Source organism: Pezoporus occidentalis, unplaced genomic scaffold (assembly GCF_034315485.1).
Source record: "Pezoporus occidentalis ecotype Australia unplaced genomic scaffold, CSIRO_AGI_Poc_V1 ctg61, whole genome shotgun sequence".
NCBI lineage: Eukaryota > Metazoa > Chordata > Aves > Psittaciformes > Psittacidae > Pezoporus > Pezoporus occidentalis.
This window is the reverse complement of record NW_026915955.1, coordinates 313,141-329,396: the sequence shown is the minus strand read 5'-3', so window position 1 is coordinate 329,396 and position 16,256 is coordinate 313,141. Positions and strand designations below refer to the sequence as shown.

General features: G+C 41.6%; 2 protein-coding genes and 1 long non-coding RNA gene across 6 annotated transcripts in view; 1 reads left to right on the top strand and 2 right to left on the bottom strand.

The window, feature by feature from the left end:
- TMEM200A (transmembrane protein 200A) overlaps window positions 1-13,223 on the bottom strand; it is a 53,718-nt gene extending 40,495 nt beyond the window's left edge. Inside the window, exons 1-2 of one of the 4 annotated variants that reach the window (XM_062639552.1) lie at window positions 13,090-13,197; window positions 11,350-11,453 (exon numbers count right to left, since the gene is read on the bottom strand). The gene's annotated coding sequence lies outside the window, so the exon portion shown is untranslated. Of the gene's footprint in view, window positions 1-11,349; window positions 11,454-12,801; window positions 13,016-13,089 lie in introns of those variants that run through there. The other 3 variants (XM_062639550.1, XM_062639549.1, XM_062639553.1) reach the window with 3 other exon arrangements.
- Window positions 2,664-4,893, bottom strand: LOC134174563 (uncharacterized). The gene is made up of 2 exons (XR_009968693.1): window positions 4,411-4,893; window positions 2,664-2,849 (listed from the first exon to the last, which is right to left on the bottom strand). It is a non-coding gene; the product is annotated as an uncharacterized LOC134174563 (long non-coding RNA).
- Window positions 13,224-14,311: 1,088 nt separating the features above from the next.
- The window catches only part of SAMD3 (sterile alpha motif domain containing 3), a 73,556-nt gene continuing 71,611 nt past the window's right edge, over window positions 14,312-16,256 (top strand). The window contains exon 1 of the mRNA XM_062639715.1: window positions 14,312-14,434. The gene's annotated coding sequence lies outside the window, so the exon portion shown is untranslated. The remainder of the gene's footprint in view (window positions 14,435-16,256) is intronic.

Genomic DNA, 16,256 nt, shown 5'->3' with positions numbered 1-16,256 from the left:
CTCAACGGAAATGCACACACTCAGCTGCTTCTTTTCACATTTGAACCTGGAGGAAAGCTTTTTCTGGGTCAATGCACATTACTGAGTAGATGAAAGAACTTAATTGGCTTTCCCCAAAATGCAGCTAATAGCTATCAGAGTATATTTGGAGAGGAGTCTTATTAGGCACAGACCTCTTACTCTCACAGCCTTATGTCATATAAAGCAGTAGGTCAGATCATAGTAAGAGGCAGAAAATGACGGTGTCTCCCATCCCAGTAGATGGGATTGCATAACCAGAAGAAAGTAAATTTTCAGTACATTTATATAACCTTTCTTACAACTCCAATATTATTGCTCAAGCATGCTGGGACATAAAGGTTACTGAGATTTTACTACTATTTTTAAACTGAGGGACATGGGCTTTCATAAATGGCCAGCTTTATACAAAATGAACATCTGTCCTGAGATTTACACACCTCATAAAGTCCTTTCTATCTGCATTAAGGCATTTCTGAAAGTTCTCTAAAAAGTGTTTCCCCTTGACTGAAGATACATCTTCCCTATTGTGCTTCCATTAAGAGTCTGAATATCACTAATAAGAAAACTGAACATCTACTCCAAATCGTGATTAACTTAATTAACCTACCATACGCTTTCATAGTATTCTATTATAATCAATGCAATTAGATGGGGAAAAAGTATCTCTTACTTCCAAAGATACTCAGACATATTAGATATGCCATTTAGAGATTTTGAAGACAAATGTTTTAAAATGCAGACAATAAAAGCATATGTTTAGGGATGTTAAAACAACAACAGAAATACCACCTGAACATGGCTCAAATAAACTAGAAAGTCTTCTCTGCACATCCTGGATGGCTTTGGAGGTTTTTCCAGGATGGCAGCTTATTAGCTGTAACTGATTGTCACGGCTTTGAACTAAAACTATTCTAGCTCCTGAGAGCAGTTTTGGTTTGCTAGTGTAATAAAGGCATGATTCACAGAAAACATCTTTGACATTTCTGGGCTATGTAAGAACTAATACTAGGTCCCTGACCGCCTCACACACTGAAATCCTAACATCTTAAGGTCCTTTCCAACATGAAATCCTCATCTTGTTGAAATATGTAGGAATTCTGCATTTGATTTCATATGGTCAGGATCTCACCACACTACCAGAGCAACAGTAAGCAAACAAGAATAATTCAATCTTTTACAGTGTTCTTGAGACCACAGCAGGAGAGGCCATTTTTTACATCATCCAATTCTATCTGTAACCCTCCACCAGTTTTGTGACATATATTAAAACTTCCATTAAAATCAAGGATTTATACTGATACGTTAGTAATGATAGCAAAGAATCCAAATTCTTACCTCTTTGCCAACGTGAGTAATTTGTACAACTCTAAAAATTAATTTTGTAGGAGTCATTGAGTAGTCCAGTGTGCAGTTCCTGGCTGTGTGCACCCTAGCTATAAGCAAATCTAAATACCATTCACTTCCTGGCTGCTCTGTTGTAGGAAAAAAACAAAAAGGGAGAAGCAAAGCAAAGGAGGAGAGGATGGATCTCCTTTGATATAAATAGAGGAAAGACCATTGCAGAGACACAAAAAAAATGAAGGATTTAAAGGACTGTCTCAGGAATAGAGTAAGTCAGCTATTACCAAACCTTTCACATAACATCGTGTCCATGAGAATCTTATGTGTTGTACTACACTCTGGTATCTTGTCTATATCTATACAGGGGTGTGTCGGGTTCACATCATAAAGTAGGGCTACAGCATTAAGGAGCTTTACTGCTATCCTTTGAAGCACACAACAAAACTAGAGCCTACATGCCTCCATACGAGTCAAATACACTACCTGATTGGAGTTTGGTTTGGATTGTTTTTAAGAAAGAGAGGGAAAATAGTTCCATGGACTCCCCACTCTGCTTCCAAGATTAAATATGTACACACATATGCATACACAGCAAGTCCAGAGGACAGCCACAAGGATAAGGGGACTTGAGCACCTCCCATACAAAGACAGGCTGAGCAAATTGGGGCTGTTTAGCCTGGAGAAGAGAGGCTGTGTGGAGACCTCATAGCAGCCTTCCAGTATCTGAAGGGGGCCTACAAGGATGCCAGAGAGACTCTTCACTAGGGACTGTAGTGATAGGACAAGGGGTAATGAGTTCAAACTTAAACAGGGGAAATTCAGGTTACATATAAGGAAGAAATTCTTTCCTGTTAAGGTGGTGAGGCACTGGAACAGGCTGCCCAAAGAAGCTGTGAATGCTCCATCCCTGGCAGTGTTCAAGTTCAGGTCGGACAGAGCCTTTGGTAACATGGTTTAGTTTGAGGCGTCCCTGCCCATGGCAGGGGGGTTGGAACTAGTGGATCTTAAGGTCCTTTCCAACCCTAACTATTCTATGATTCTAAAACAGAAATTACTGTCAGATCAGACAGAAGAGCCATAGCAATTCAGATAAACATTTAAATAATGCAATACTGTCTTGGCTACATAGCCATGCTTTTTTCATGCTCTCTCTACATGAACTATCCAGGCAGAATGGAGAGAGTTGCTGCACTATAAATATACAGACTGTTTCAGTAAAAACAAACAAAACCTATATTGAGAACAAGCAATAAAAAAGTTCTACAATAAAGTATTCTGAAAACCAAACCACAAGCCAAATATAGAATCATTCACACAAGCCATTTATCAACCTCAATTTTATCATTCTCCCAAAGCCGTGACATGAAGTCGTATAATCTTTTGGGGTTTTATGAAATCCAGGATGGTTTCTCTGGCTGTTTTTCAGACCTCTGCTGTGGCTCTTACCTTCTTTTTTTACGGTTTGATCATTCTGACTGAGAGCTCTTCTGAAAAAGCAAGTTACACTCAGTCATCCTCTGGCTTTTGCACACAATGAAATTGTTTAATCACAGCCACCTGGTTTTATATGTGATGTATGTGAAAGTGATTTTAAATGCTTTTTAAACCATTTCTATTGTTTTGAACCAATCTCAAATTCTTTTCCTTCACTCCCTCTCCCCTCCAAGAAAACATGACTACGTCTAAAATAGTAAGAAATGCATAAAGTAAGGTCTGTAGACAATTGCTGTCTTATTCACCTCATTGACGTTTCCATCTGAGATAATTTCCTATCCAGATAGGATTTTAGGCACAGGTATTGTAGAAACCTGCCCAGCACCTTAACTTCAAAGTTCATGTGATTACATGGGCAAAATCTCATCTTTTGAAAACAAACTGCTTCAAGATCTTGACAAAAAATCTTGCAAGCCTGAACTTAGTGCTCATCTCAACAACCTCTGCAACTACCCCTTCCTCTTTTGTCTACCTTCCACACCGTGAAACAGCATATGTGGGCTGGAGCTTGTCTAGAATATACCCCTAGGACACACTATACATGATCAAGAACATCATAGTCTAAAAGGCAGAAGAAGTATGGTCAAAAGGCAGACAAGAAGCAGTACAAACATGCATATGACCATGCTAAAGGCAAACTTTCTGTACAGTGCATCTGCTACTGGAGAAGTTTTCCAGTTAAGTGTTTGTGAAGAGTTCAAAAGCCACAAGCTTCTGGAAAATAGTAGGGCACAACAGCAGATCAGACCCCTTTTCTAGGGCCTTTTAACTGCTGCATGTCAAAGTCTCTGTTGTCACTGCTGAAAACTCCAGTGTTACCCCACCACATCTTTTCTAAAATTTTAACCATGGCAAATGGCAATGACTCGCTTCATTGTTCCTTATGGATTTACTGAAAGACAAGAAGGAAAACAATGTTATGATATTAATGCCACACGTACTTCTAGTTACACTACTGCTTCTAGACCCGCTCCTCATACTTCCAGTTATTTACATAAGAGTCTCCCTACTACTTGTCTAAGACATTATTTGCAAAAATACAGTCTTGCCCCTACAGAATAATCAATGTTTGTGGTTGCTGCTATGCTACTGACCTATCTTTCTCTCTAGCTACCATCTGCTTTCATATCATTATATTCACAGTCCTGCAGTTGTCAAGGAATGAATAGTTTGCCTATGATTTTTTAGAAAAGTGTAATAAACTCTGTCAGTTTCAGAGTTTTCTGCGCAGCACAGAGCTACTGAATGCGTGCAACTGAATCAAATGCAGGCAGTTAGGCATAACAGTATTATTAATATAAAGCAACAGAAGAATCCACACAACAAACATTACCCAGACCTCAAAGCACCAAGTCTAGCCTAGGAATCTCCAAGCCTCCAAGTATTAGAAGCGTTTCAACCACATGCTGTTGGGAATATGGGTATTCCCAGACAAAGCCTCACTGTCAAAAGGCTAATTCCAGAGCACATGACTCCTCAGAAAAATCTTCCAACCCAAATTTCCGTAACATCAGCACTCTCTCACAGGACTATCTCTGTGTCAGACTAGTTTACCAGCCTGTCTCTCTGCCTCTCCATCTCTGAATTCACAGTTTGCTGTACTGGACCTTCATTTCTTTTTTCCTCCCCATTTTCCTCAGTAGATGCTTCTTGAACTGTAAAGTGGGAACAGCTAGATTAGGACAGAAGTTTGGAACTGAATTCTGAAGTCCATCCCTTCAGCCACAAAGTTTAACAAAAGCACACTTAGCTTGAGGGTGATGCTGATACTGGCTTCTCAAGGAGTCATAAGCAATGTGCTAGCCATATTTCCAAGGCAGTCAATATTCTGGGCTGAAAATTACCCCCTAAGCTCAAACCTGAAAGACATTGATGACAAACCTTATTCAAAATGAAAGTGTACCTACTAACAATTGGAATAGTCTGTACAAAAGAGAAGAAGTTGTCCTTGAGACCAGGTCTAAACTCTGGAAGGAGGGACTGCAGAAACTAAGGATCACACAGACGATCTTCTGCTCCAGGTTCCCCCTTTGGACTTTGCCTTCCCAAACACAGAGTAAATGCCTAGTAACATGCACACTGACAAAAACAGTTGTAAAAGCAAAGATTAAGTATTCCCAGAATTCTTTAATGTATGAAAAACAATGAATTTCACATGTCATGAAGTCATGTCACAAAGCACAATAATAATGTATTTGTATGAACTGCTATAAAGGCAGCACAAAAATACTTTGGTAAAGTTACCTAGAAAACATTACCAGAAAGCTATACTAGTTCATCTGAGCCCAGCTTCTCACAATGCAACCCTGAGTTGTGATAAACTTAGCTCTTTTACAGGAATTTTATACAATACCATCTAGTCATAACCTCCAAATCCCACTGGAAAATAAAAATAAAAATCTAACTGAAAGAAAACATTCACAAAATTAAGATCTAAAAAATAACCACAGTCTCAGCTATAACCTATTTTCCATTCCCATTTAAAATCTACAGCCAACAGGACAACGAGAAATTACAAACTGGAGTTTTTAAATGCTTCTGTGTGTAATGTCATTGGTATGACTTCTGTCTTTCTAATACAATATAGCCTATTGAACTATGTTCCAGCAAAGTATGTAGGACCTTGAAGATATTCTACCACAGGCATCAATTAATGAGGCCATGTCCTAGGAGGATAAAATTGAATTAGAAAAAGAATGGCAATAAATTCAGAATAGGCATCTGTGAAGTAATTTGAAAAGAAATTTCTTCCTGGCAAAGAACAAAGCAAACATTTTGCAGGGGTCATAAGAAGGGTTTGGGGAAAGCACTTTGTTACTCAATTAATGCAAAGTGATTCTACTGCTTTAAAATCTATAAACTGTATTAATAGCCAAGCCATTACTTCACAAGAAGCGTCTGTGAGGCCTCTGGATGTTTATTATTAATATTATCCTGGTCCAAAAATGGCTAGCAATTATTACCAGGCCATTAATTGCGACAAGCTAGTTTTATTTCGTGCGCAAGTCTGTGTTTGTTTGGTAAACCTCTTGTAACCCTTTTGGGATTATGGTGTCCCAGTATGTTCCACCAATTCCACATATATTGTGTATCCAAATACAATGTTCCATATTCCAGTTTCCATAATACCAAAGTTACTACTGAGATAGAAAATTGACATCAGATTTCTTTAAATGTAATTACAGCAAATAGTGGCTTCCAAACATAACTTTTAATATCTTACTTCTATTTCAAATCCAAGTGTATTAGAATTATTGTAGTAAGACTGTTTGGGCTGAGGTGGGAAATCATTTTAACACATCATGGATCTAGTGCCCAGTACCAGTTGCTGTGCCTGGGCATGTGGGCCCAGGCAGTGGGACTCCACCATGTCTCTTTCATACTATCAGAAGGATGACAGAGAATCTGTGGCTAAGGTCAGCTAGCACTCTCTCAGGCATTTAGCTGCTTCTGTCGAGAAGCTCCTTCCAATCAGGCAGTTGGGATGTGACCAACTCAAAGATGGTTTAATACCTGCACATAGCCAGACCATTCTGGCTCATTCCGGCTCATTCTGGCTGGAGAACAGATCTTTGCTTCATTAGTATCCTAACAGAGACATAGCTAACATGTATCAGAAAGAAAAATCTGTGCCAAGTACAGTAGGTAGCCAAGTATTCATTTGATAAATGCCACTTAATTATCCACCATTTTGAAGGAAGTCTCCAGTGTGCTTATTGTGCTCGCTAGTCTTCCTCTTCCGTGAGACAATGACAGATTACATAGATCTGCATGGTAGTAACTTCTGAGTTCAGAGTATTAAGCTGTTTGCAGATGGAAACAACAGTTCACCTAACTTGCAAGCATTTCAAAATCCAGTTTCTATATTCATAAGCGAACTATACTACCTAGATGCCTTTCCTTTCATATGTCTGAACTGATTTGCTTACAAGTATAACTTCTGTAAACAGTGTTTAACATCATTTTTGCAGATCATCGTTCTTTGACACACAAAGACAAATAGTTTAAAATGCATCTTAGAGAGACAAGAATTAATCTCTTAATTTTCCGAAGTCAAAAGACAGGAACGCTTAAAAAAAAAAAAAAGAAACACTACCATGTCTTTTGGTCTTACTATTTTATTCATTAGTTACATTCAGGGGTATAAACAACTTTCATCTTTACAACTGCAACTTGCTATACCTCATCCTTTTTCTGCCTTCCTTTTGTTTTGGGTTTGTTTTTTTTTTCCTATCTTCAATATTCCATTTTTACCATTTGCTCGATTTTCCACTTTCCCTTCTCCCCTGCCTTCTTCCTTGGTTTTTGTCTGTTATATGTAATTTAACTTCTTCCTACAGAAATAAAGTCACACTTCAGGTGAAAAAAGTTAACTGTTAAAAACACTGTAATTTATAGCAAGAAGTACACAACTGCCAAGTCTCAGACAGTGTATCAGCTTTACTCAGTTGACCTCCAACAGCCCTACCATGACATCCATGTCTCCAGAACAGCATAGTTCCATGGTGCATCTCTTTTTCTGAGTCCAGTGGGCTGCCTCATACTTTATGCACCAAGACTGTCTAGCACAAGATAATGCAAAAAAGAGAAGCTACAGCAGCTAAGATATGTACACCCTGTCCAAGTAACACTTCCTCAGGAAAGCTAGTCTGCTGCAGCAAAATGCTGCCCCAAGACATGATGCTGCCTTCACACTTTTCATAAAGGAACACAATGTACATCTAATGTACAGTGTCAATACATGCCAAATTTCACATTTGAGTAAAAGATAGTGTCTTTAAAGTATCATATCTAAAAATACAGGTAATAGGATCAAGTCAATTGCCAGGCTAGAATACACTTGGCAACCCTGCCAACTCGTATGAAGAACAGCAAGCACTACAAAGGAAATGTAATTCTCAATTTATGAGTTTTTCCAGTACAGAGGAAAATAGTTTGATATCCTAATAACTCTGAGAGCTATTGATTTATCTGCAGTGTCTTGCACACTGAACCCTAACAAATCATAAGTAGATTTTCAATAATAACAAACAAAAATTGGACTTTTTTTCATTACAACCTACCTTCTTCTGTATTTCCTCTGTATTTTAATATGTGATATGCTTTTGTTAGCTTGAATTACACAAAGGAGAGTGTACACTTCAGTGCTTTTTCAGCTGCAATTTTACACCTGCAACTAAATGGATGGACAAGTAATAGCACTTTTTTTTTTTCATTTAATACATAGCAAAATGTAAGTGATAAAATTAATACCATACAAACTCGTTCTTCAACAATAGGCAACTGGTTACAGATAAGCAGAGCCATTTACCATTTATTCAGGTTCCATTCAGATGGAGAATGTGAAAAAAAAAAAATCTAATTCTATTACTGTTACCACTAACACACCAAATTTAACACAAAAAGTGAAGCTTTTTAACTGCTTCCTAATTAATCTGCTTTGAAGGTGGTTTATATTGACAAAAACTAAAAGTACTTTTGGAATTCTGCCCTTTATTGGAAAAAAGTAGCATGGCTATCATTGGATAGATGTAAAAAAGCTTGTTTTGATTTCATATCCACTCTCTGAACTAAGGCTACAGATCCCAGCATAAGTTAGAGGCATCAAACTATAAACCCTTACCATGCTGAGTTAAAAAAATTAAGCTCCACTAACCAACTGCCAGAATGAGTAGGCTATTAGTGTCCAACTGTATCAATGCTTCATTGAAAATGTCTTTCCCACTTTCCAGCCAGAGTGAATTACAGAAGTATGCAGTTTCAACAGGCTCAAATTTTAGCCCTTTTTGTTGATGGGTTTAAAAACCATTGCACTGGTGTGCAATTAACTGTACTTGTGAAACAGCAAAGGAAAATAACAATGCATATAAAGCCACATTTTTTCCTCTTCCTCTGTAGTTCTTCATCTTTAAACTAGTTTCCCTGAAAAGTAACCTAAGCTATATTTTATACCTCTTGTGATTTTTAAAATCTGTTTGATTATATGTACCTAAAGCATTTTTCATTGAAGTGACAAAATCCTAATTTCTCTGATTCAATGAGAGTTTCATCATTTCGCTCAGTGGGACAGAATTAAAAGCAATGTAAAAAAAGTCTTTTGTTTCTACTTATTTTAGTTGGAGGAAAATGGTCACACTTCCAACAAAAGGAACAACTGACTAAAATTCTAGTGGGATATAAATAATGAGCCATTTATATAAATGCACACAAGAGTAAAGCAGCAACTGTCTTCTAAGACTTTTCAGAGACCTTATACACAAAAAGGTACTTCATTGTTTCACTTTACACGCCTATTTTCCTGAAAATCTCTGCTACATCATTACTTCTCACTGATGGTGTTTCTCAGATGCCCAGTTTTGGTAAGGTAGCCCTGCAATTCCCTGTCTCTCTTTTTTTTTTTAGGTACTGAAACATGGAGAATAAAAAAGAACAATAACCTTCCCCAGCGTGAAACACAGAAGAGCAGAGGAGATTACTGAACAACAACAACAACAAAAAAAAGCTTCTTTCTCAGGTCTTTTGGTCATTCTTTTCAAAAAATGCCAAGTGCTCCTTTTAATATTTCTGTCACCAAAAGACCAAAGTAAGAAAACTGAGCGATACAAACATGTTCTGCTACTGCTGCAGATAAAAGGTTTCAAGTAGCTCTGTATTACAGATATCCATCTCATTTGGCTAGCTGTACAAAAAAATAAGATAAAATTGATTTTTAAGAAAAGGCACCGAGGCAAAGTCATGAAGTTTAAAATTATTAATCCTGTAATAAAGTTTGGGAAAGAGAATGTAATTCCATTTATACTAAGAGACCAGTATAATCTGACTACTTCAGTACTAAGTTCAGTCATCAGGTCCACTTGAGCTGCTCCTGACAAGATTCACCCATGTGAAAAGCAATTACATATATACACCATTACTGTGGCGTGTATAAATGGTTAATGGTGGAATAGAGTAACAACTTCATGCTGCACAGTTACACTGAAGTCTCACCATGGAAGTTTAGAACAGCATTTATTCTCAAAAACTTCACAAAGAGTGGACACCCAGGAGCTAATCTAACTAGTGAGTAGGATAACAGCTGTGCAAAACATCTGTTCAGTAGTTTAATTCACTGATGTTGTCAGCATTTCACCTTTCCACACAATTGATAGTCCACTTATTACCTTATTACCCAGAGATTGTGGGGGGTTTTGTGTTACTGAGTAAAGAAGAAAAGCAGAAACTTTTCCTTACAATATTTTTATTTTAAAACCAAAGTACTAACTAAAAATAAAGCACTAACTGAAGCACTGTCTGTGATTTCCTCTTATTTCTAGTCAGCTTGGAGAGCATACACAGTTCTATTTTAAAATAAGTATCAAACTTCTCTATGAAGATTTCTAATTCTTAAACTATTGGTTAGTATCTTTGAGTAACTCAAAGGCAGTAACCAGTTAGCAGCACAGAAGTAATACAAGGATTCTGATGGTGAGTATCAAGAATGGATTTCTCTAAATCCTGATAGTAATAACATGTTTGGGATGTCTTCCCACATCTATCATACTCCGCTGCATCAGAAATCTTGACGACAATGTTTCAGAGAACAGGTTCAAGTCCTCTTAAAGGTTTTTATGTAGAACTGTAGTACAAACATTACCTAAAAGGATATTCTTCCTAGTCTTCTCTAGAAGTCTTTGGGTTCTTCTTGGGCCCTGTTTGCCAGCCTCATACATAGGTCTGAAACACCTTAGAGTGTCTAAACTGGCACACGATGCCTATGATTTAATGAATTAGCCCCACTTTTACTCTCTAATATTGCACGAGAAAATTATGCACAATTTCCTCTTTGTTCCAGTATCACAAGATCAAACATGTAGACTAAAAGTAACTGATCTGCTTATAAAGCATAATGGCATCAAATCAAATGGGACGCATCATCATAAGCTAGGGTATCAAGCTCCTCTTACTTCTACATTCTCTACCATTATCATAGACAAGACTGACAACATTCTTCTGTTAAACAAAAAAAAAAAATCATGACAGCGACCTTTAAGTTTCAGATTTTTTATACCATAACTTTGTCTGGTTTCAGCAGTTTCAGTGGGAGTTTTCACTGGTTTTCAGCATTTCAGATTTTTGGCTCTTAAAATACACTGAACAAGGCACAAGAAGTTGCAGTTTCCTCCTGCTTTTCCATACATGCACTTTACTCCTCAACCAATTTTCACTTTTCATTTTCCTCTTTTGCCCCCAGACAGGTAGGAGTCAATCAAGAATATATAATCTGTGAGATGTAGCCAAGGTGAGAATCTGCTTATGGCATAGGTAGTCTGTGTCATATACCCAGCATTCATGGAAATTGGAGCAGAACACACTGAAAGACTGCTTGGTTCAGGAAAAGTCCAGCAATGCAGTTAAGGCAGTGAAAAGTTTCACTGAAGTTACTAGGACCTATTGCTATGTGCAATGAACTCTCACCATAGGAGATCATTAGGGCTGGAGGTTGGAACTACACACCTGCTTGAGCATCAGCACACATCAGTGCTTTCTTAGAGCTTGCTTAGTCCATAGTTCATAGGATTAAATTCAGACAGCCCAACTTTTGTAATGTGATGACTGAGCTTCAATAAAAATGAAATTCTGTTACAATTCCAGCAAGGCTGTATTGGGCAAAACCATTTCTGTCTATGGAATAAAATAATTCTAATATGCTGAACTCTTGCATGGGTAGTCTTTTTTCCAACTTCCATTTGGATCATTGTTGCAATCCAACAAAGGAGCAACAAATAAAATGTGTTTCTATGCCGACAAAATATAAATTATATAGGATTTTATTTTCCAGATTACTACTTAAGTACCACATACCTTTTTCCATGAGGGTGTCTTTCTGTGCTCAGGACAAAAATCTAATTATAACTCATGTTTCAAATTACTAAGAATTGTCATATAATTATCTTCTAACAAGTATTTTGCTAAAAGTACATTTCCTGGCAACAGAAGAGGTGCATTAAAATGTTCCAAACCTGAAAGACCCTTTGGCTTAATTATCAAGTAATTTAAGTTATATTCAATGGAAATATAATTTTCTGATATAAACGGGCTTTTTTCCCCCCACATCTTCTGCAAAGCAACACAGACACAACTAAAGGAAAAAAAATGCACTATTTCTTTCTATCTGGACACTTACTTGATTTCCATCACATGGACTGGAAGTACCACCTCCTTGTAGAAAAATAACGGAACAGTTGCTAGTTGATCTAGCACCAGGGTTAACCACAAAAGGCAAAACCCTTGCTGATAGAATTTAATTGAACAATATAGTCCTTGCATCCTAAGAGCACTCTGAAGTGCAAGTCCACTACGCTGCTACAGGTTATTTTGTAGTTCATGTTACACAGAATGCTACACTAGAGGATCACTTTCGCCTGAATGGTTTTGCCTTTAAACAGGAAAACCCGTTTTATTTTTCACAACCACTGCATAAAATAGACTAGCAGCGGTTAATGACAGTTAGTCTTAAGTGTCAAGTAGATGCAGCAATTGCAGTCCCAGATCTGCAGAACAGCTGCACGCATATTGAACTGAAGCACAAGCACCGACAATGGTTATGTTAGGAAGGTATGAGAAGCATGTACCACGCACCCAAGCTGTTTGCAGTACTTTTGTTTCAAAGTCTACCTCACCAGTAAACTGATGTCTAGCCGACAGTGGATTTATTTAGCAGCGAGTTATTTCTAAACGCAAGGGAAGAGGGCAACCCCCGTGTAGTCCCCATCTGCCTCATCCATCCAGTTAACAAGCACACCACCATTTTTTCCTCAAACAAAGGTTAAGGAAAACCCAACTTCTATGCAAAGAGGAAACCCGCGGGGCGGGAGCGGCAAGGGGGGCGAAGACCGGGGCAGCCTCTCTGCAGGGCAGGGCAGGGCTCCCGTCCGGCGGGGCAGGCGATGCCAGCGCGTAAAGTACCTCGGAGCCGAGAGCAGACAAAAGAGGGTGTGTAGCAGCCGCACGGAGCGTGGAAGCCCGCGCCGCTCGGAGGCAGAAAGTCCGTTTCCGGCAGGGCAAAGCCCACCTACCCGTGCCAGCCCGCATCCTGCCCCCAGTCGCCCCAAGCAAGGGCGTGTCTCCCCGTTCCCCGCCACCGGCAGGAACGGACACGGCCCAACCCCTCCGCTGCCGGCCGGCTGCGGGCGGGCTGAAGTTTTGAGGCGACGGGCGGACCTCTCCACACACACCCCCCGCCCCGCCGCTTACCTCTGGGGAGGCGCGAGGTATCGGCAGCCCTCCGCGCCCGGCGGGGCTGCGCGGCACCCGTACCACAAGGGGCTTCTCCGGTGAGGCGGCGGCTGGCTCACGGAATGACAGGGCGGCGGCTCCCCTCGCCTTTCCCCGGTACCGTCCTCGGCGAGACGCGGGCGGGGGTAAGCATGGTGAACAGGCAGGCAAAGGGGCCGGGGCGGTCACTGCCGGCCGGAGGAGGACGCCCGCCGACCGGGGACTGCGCGCCCCCCCGCCGCCTCTGCACGGCCAGCCGGAGGCGGCCTCCCCCTGGTCGCCCCGCGGCGACGGGCGGGTGCCATAGCAGCGGGCTAGTCGGGCCGCCGGGAGCTGCGGAGGGGGAAACGGCAGTCAGACAGCTGTGGGCGGGCGGCTTCTCCGCGGAGCAAAACTTTCCCGGCTCCTCAGGTCGGTGCCCGGCCGCCGCCCCGAGGGAGGGCAGCGTGAGCCCTGTCCTCACGGCCGCCCCACGGGCCCGGGCCAGCCGCGCCCCTCAGCACCGCCAGAGGCAAAGTTTCACTCCGAGACCTCCGGGCTGCGGCCCCGGCGCCATAGGCACGACGCCCCCATTTCCAGCCACGGCCGGGAGGAGGGTGACGGGCGCCAGCAGAAGCGGCCCCCTCGCCCGCGGAGGCTGCACCCGGAGCTCTGAGGGGCTAAGCGGGCAGTAGGCAGATCTACTGGAACTAGGGACGAGGAGCCCCGCGGTGGGACATGACGGGACGGCGGCCAGGGAAAGGGGCAGGCGGAGCCGCGGTGTGGGAGCGTGGCTCCTTCTCTACCTCCCGGGGAAGTTTCCCTTCTCCCTAGAGAGAAGCGCGGCGAACACCCGAGACCAAGCGGCTGGGAAGCCTCCCCTGCGGAACCTCCATCCACCGCTCTGCGAGCAATCCCGCCGGAGCGGCGAATTTGTAGGGCGCCAGGTCCCGCCCCGGCGGGATGAGGGGCCGCGAGGGAGGAGTCGCCGGCAAGGGCGGAGGGAGGAGTGCGGGCTTGGAGGGGGCGCGGCGGGGGCGCTGGGGTGCACCCTTCTCTGCCTTCCCTTTTTCTCCCTTATGTGGAGCCGGACGGGAGCCATGGGAGCTCAGGGTGATTCACCGAGATGTGGGGGGTTTCACCTCAGACGCAACCGCACTTTTATGATTCAGTTCTTCTCTTTTTTTTATCCTTTTTTGCTTAATTTTTGTCGGTTTGGGGGTTTTTGTGATCGCCCGCCCACTCGTCCTGTCCAGCTAGGGAGCTGAACTACCTGCTGCTAGCATCTTCATCAGATGGGGTTGGAAGAGGTAGAGACTCCGGTCTGCATGGGAACTCCACATTTGTAAGTAGAACATACCTTTTTTGTTTTGGGAAAAAAAAAAACAACGCTTTGCACTTGCTTTTAGTTGGGAGGTTTTATTTAATTTTCAAAAATTGGTTGGACTTAAGCATTGCCATTGCCTTTTGTGTGACTTACCAAAATTCTACCTAATGCACCTCCCCAGAAGAGGTAAAAATGCTGAACTTGGCATAAGCATGTATAAATTTACCTCGGGTAATGCTCTCCTCAAGATAGGTAGTGGCTTAGTAGCTTCCATCCACCCTGCAGTAGGACTTTAAATCCTAAGTGTGTACTGTGGTTGTACAGTGTGTTGTCAGTTCTCAGTGTACATTTTGTAATGATTATACTCCTGCCTCATGGCTGCAATGGCTTCCACATTAAATATACCTTCTGTTACCACCTTATTCTAGCAAGGAGACACCCATGTCAGAAACTCTGGACTAGCAAAGAGAAGAGTAACATTCCTCAGAAGTTTGAAACATTTCCAGCTGTTCGGCATATTTTGATTCAAGGAACGAAGAATCACTTTCAAGTGTCAGATTTCTCTCTGTTCATTCAGGTATTACTGGATCTGTAATTTGGTTTGTGCATAATGTAGCATGTATTTGATGTCAGCTAGAGCAGGTCTTCAGGCATATGTGTACTTCAGGGATGTCAAACTCCCTAAGGCCCAGCTGTGCATCACAGAGGGAAGGAATAAAAGGATTATATATGCCCGCCAAATCCCTTTTAGATGCAGTGTCTTTACAAGTAAAAAATCAGAAATTTTCTCTAGAGTTTATGGAAAATGCCACTGTGGAAGAGATGGAAACTTCACCCTCCGGTGCTGTCAGTAGATGATGAAATGTGGACCAAAGGTGTGATGTGAACCAGTACCGGTTTGATGACTGCTCTTGCACTCTCTCTTGAAAGGCTGGGACTTGTAAATCTGCAAGGAAAGTGATCTGTTCAGTTCTTGCTAATGACCTCTGCTTTCTCTCCAGTACTGGATGAGGTACAGTATCACCTGTTAAATCATCATCTCTGCAACTAAGCCCCACACAGCCATTTGCTCACTCCCCTGAGGTGGGATGGGGGAGAGAATGACAGGAGTAAAAGTGATAAAACTCATGGGTTGAGATAAAGACAGTTTAATAAGTAAAGCAAAAGCCACACATGCAAGCAAAGTAAAACAAGGAATTCAGGCAGGTGTTCAGCCATCCCCAGGACAGCAGGGCTCCATCACACATACCAGTTACTTGGGAAGATGAACGTCATCACTTCAAATGTCTCTCCTTCCTTTTTCCCCCATCTTTATACGCTGAGCACAGCATCATATCATACGGAATATCTCTTTGGCCAGTTATCCAGCCTATGTCTCCTCCCAGCTCCTTGTGTACCCACAGCCTGGTTGCTAGTGGCATTAGGGTGAAAAGCAGAAAAGGCCTTGCTTGACTCTGTAAGCGCTGCTTCAGCAATAATGAAAACATCCCTGTGTTATCAGCTCCGTTTATAGCACAAATTCAACACAGCCCCATACAAGTTACTATGAAGAAAATTAACTACCCCAGCCAAAACCAGCGCACTTCTCTATTCATATTTTCATGCCTTCTCAGATAAATTTTATCCTTTTGTAAGTGCTGGCTTTTAAAATAAGTCCTCAGATGATTTATGCTTTCAAACAGCCACCCTCAAAAAAGATCCTAGGCAGGTGACGGGAAGAGCCAGTGTGATTTTGGGGACAGAGTGAGTAAGTTGCAGGACCAATTTCAGTAGCGCTTCAGGGTGAGAAGCATCTCTAGGACAGAATTACCCTTGCATTTACTGTGTGTGCAAAACCCAT